Source organism: Amblyomma americanum, chromosome 9, assembly GCF_052857255.1.
Source record: "Amblyomma americanum isolate KBUSLIRL-KWMA chromosome 9, ASM5285725v1, whole genome shotgun sequence".
Lineage (NCBI taxonomy): Eukaryota > Metazoa > Arthropoda > Arachnida > Ixodida > Ixodidae > Amblyomma > Amblyomma americanum.
In genome coordinates this window covers 32397990-32401334 of record NC_135505.1, presented here as the reverse complement: position 1 = coordinate 32401334, position 3345 = coordinate 32397990, and the positions used below count along the sequence as shown (strand labels likewise).

At 50.0% G+C, this 3345-nt stretch overlaps 1 non-coding gene across 1 annotated transcript; it reads right to left on the bottom strand.

The window, feature by feature from the left end:
* Positions 1 to 1460: 1460 nt before the first annotated feature.
* Positions 1461 to 1533, bottom strand: TRNAF-GAA (transfer RNA phenylalanine (anticodon GAA)). Its single transcript has one exon. It is a non-coding gene; the product is annotated as a tRNA-Phe (tRNA).
* Positions 1534 to 3345: the final 1812 nt, after the last annotated feature.

The window sequence follows — 3345 nt, the reverse complement described above, 5'->3', positions numbered from 1 at the left end:
CTCTGACATTAAGCGTTGCAAAAGCCAAGAAGGGTGCGGAAGCTTCATTTAAAACTTGTGAAGATGCCGAGAGCACCGTGCTTACATTTCGCGTTTAGCACGAAGCTAGACGCCGTTGCCACCCCCGGAGCCGTCAGGCGCGGATGCTGGCTTTGCAGCGGAGGCAATGGGGGCGCCTTCTCGGCGCCCCGCCTGCCTGCGGAAACTTTGGGCGTTGGACTGAGTGTGAATCGCCTGGACAGGGTTGTTTTTCCTGGCTGCACCTCAACGCCGGCAGCTGCGGGCTGGTCCCCTTCAATTTCAGTCAAGGCGTGAGGTCGCCTTTCTGGGTTCGTGACGTTTAACGCACGGGCGCCGCTCTGGTTCATCTGTTCCTCGATGGTCGACAAATTTATAGCTCGTCCCGTCGCTGGACGACCCATCATTTGTTCGAGCAGAAACTACCATCTCCGGTTCCTTCGCTGTGCCGCGGCACGTGTTTCCGTCGCCGCTCGGGCGCCTAGAAGTCTCCGTCGTCATCGCCGGATTCGCCGTCTCGTCCTCTTCAGTCTCGGCGACGTCCATAATGTGCTCTATCGTGTCGACTCCCATTGTTAGCCCGGTTTCCACTGCGTATGTACGGATGCACTCGCTTTCAGCGTAGCCGTAACGCCTGCATTTAGAACACCGGGGCACTCTGCATTCTCGTCGAACATCACCTGTGCCATGAGAGCGCAAGCACTACATCGGTCGACCGGGCGCTGCAACAAGAACCTACTCCCCGCGACACGTAGCTGGTGAGGCAGATCGTCGGCCTTCAAGTCAGGTTTCAGTTTTAGGAGCACAGTTCGTGTTGTAGATCCCTTGTCGTGGACGCGCCACCTCTCCCGGGTAACTTCGGTTACCTTCCCGAACGCAGCACAAGCCACCCGAATGTCGTCGTCGGCCACGCCTTTTAGCATCCAGTGGAGCCGTAGCTTCACCTGTTGGTATTCTGTATCGATGATAGGGCATCGCCGTCTTTTCGCTTTCAGTCCATTGAAGGCGAGCAGCCTCTTGGCTCCTTCAGCGGCTCCTTCAGCGTTCTTGAACGTTACAGCCCAAACATAGTTTATTTGGTACGCCCCCAAGGCCACCACGTCGGGAAGCGTACCAGTCCGGGCTAGCGCATCACAAAAATTCTCGACCCGAAAAGGCCTAACACGAACATCACCTGAAGAAAAATTGTGCTTAAAACAACACGTCTGGTAGCCGGCTGCGGCAAGGTCCCTTGATAATCTGTACTACCTTCGTTTCCCTCGATCCTGTTACCGCGGCCGGCAAGGGCCGCTGTCGCCGCTCCAGCGGAACCCATTCTACACACGTCCGTCACGCTCGGTGGCCGAAGGTAGAATGACTGAGCTATTTCGGCAGGACGTAGCCGTCGGTGTCTGCTGTGTGCGTACTCTGCTGATTATAAGATGAAAAACAAAAAAGGGCACTGCCGAAACCCGGGATCAAACCAGAAACCTTTAGATCTTCAGTCTAACGCTCTCCCAACTGAGCTATTCCGGCTTTTTTTTATTGCCTGGCTCTAGCATTACGCAAGAATGATCAGAACAAAATTAAAGAACAAAAAGATCACATGGTATTTATGTAGTCAGTCTTCCCAATGGCTGACTTTGTCACATTCAAATTCCTTTAGGGCCATCAAAGGCTCCACCCTCGACAACCACTCGGAATAATCGCCAGCAGCTTTGAGCCTCTCAACAAACCGATTCACAGTTTCGCGAAAATGAATTCGTGCCAGCCATGATTCGGGATCACAGTAATATCCTGCCATTCGCGAGCGCCAAATACTGTGGAGGCCCACTAAAATTATTAAATCATATCAATGGAATACGGTATCAACGGACAAATTTCGTATTTCATTGGGGTGAAGTGAAAATTGTTTCTTTATCGTCCTTTGAAGGACATCCCAAAAGTAAACCCCCTTCCCAAAAATGCAGAAAAACGTGATCTATGGTTTCTGGATGCTTGAAGATAAGGCAATGAGGACCTCATAAAATAAATGAGTTCTGATACTGTAAAAACATTTTTACTGATAACGTTCCAGTGTGCAACTTGAAAAAGAAGGTTTTAACCAACGGCTTGACATGCATTCTCTTAACCGTTTTTAACACATTCCTCCGAGGGCCTCCACTGTACAAGGCGCAGTACATAGGTTCCGCCAGAACAACTTAAAACAAATCCTTATACAACTTTTTCTTGTTCACTGTAGATAAATATTCGTTAGAAAACCTCGTTGAGAAAAATCGCACACATGGGACAACTTTTCTGAAGTACCCGAAAATTCTACCCGATAGGGTTTCGGTGGCCACAACGTATTCATGCAGCTAGCACCCGAGCCTTACCTTGAACGCGGTGCGCAAAAACTGACACTGACAGCACGCAGAAACATAAATGTGTTAACAATATGTCGCAAGAAAAGGTGTCTATGACCCACTCCACGATCCTTAACTCTTCTAAATAATTTCGTCCGGATGCACCTTTCCCATTGCGCAGCCCGCACAAAAACAGCGAAAATTCGACGTGACTTCTGTAAGTTAATTCTTCCACAATGCAACACTTGCATGACATACCGCACCCTACTGATAAAGAAAAGGTTGCACACGGTGGCTCTAGCGAAAATTAATAATCCTGTTCCTTTCCATCTTTCCGCCTTCTCACGTGCATCCTGGGTCTGCGCTCTCCAATATGTCTCGCTATCGCGATAGCTTTCTAGTGGTAGTCCTAGGTACTTCGTTGGAGTCTTCATCCAGGGTACGTTTGCAAAGTGGTCAGGCGTCGTTTGCCATGCTGCGTGCCAGAGCCCCACTGACTCAGACCCGTTCACTCTCCTGCCTGAGGTTTTCCAAAATTCTGCGACGCATCCAACGGCCTCAGTTACACGTTCTCCATTAACGGAAAAACCCGCAAAATAATCCGCATATGCCAGGAGTTTGACCTACGCAGCTTGCAGCCGAAAACCAGAAATTCTTTCGTTTTCAGTAATGTTTAAACCCAACTCTCGTTTTAAATGGCAAACAGAAGAGGGCTGAGGGGGCAGCCTTGACGTGCCGAGCGATGCATGCTAATGGGGACCCCCCGACTCTGGTTAACAATCAATCTACTCGAGCAGTTCTGATACGCCAAGGCGACTCCCTCCTGGATAACAGAACCAACATACACGTAATCAAGTATGCACAGCAAAATATTATGCCCGACACAGCCGAGCGCCTTCTCGAGGTCAATCTGCAAGATGGCAACGCGGCTATTTGTATCATCACAACACTCGAGCACACATCTTGCCTTGTGTATGTTTGACAGGATAGACCGACCCTTTGC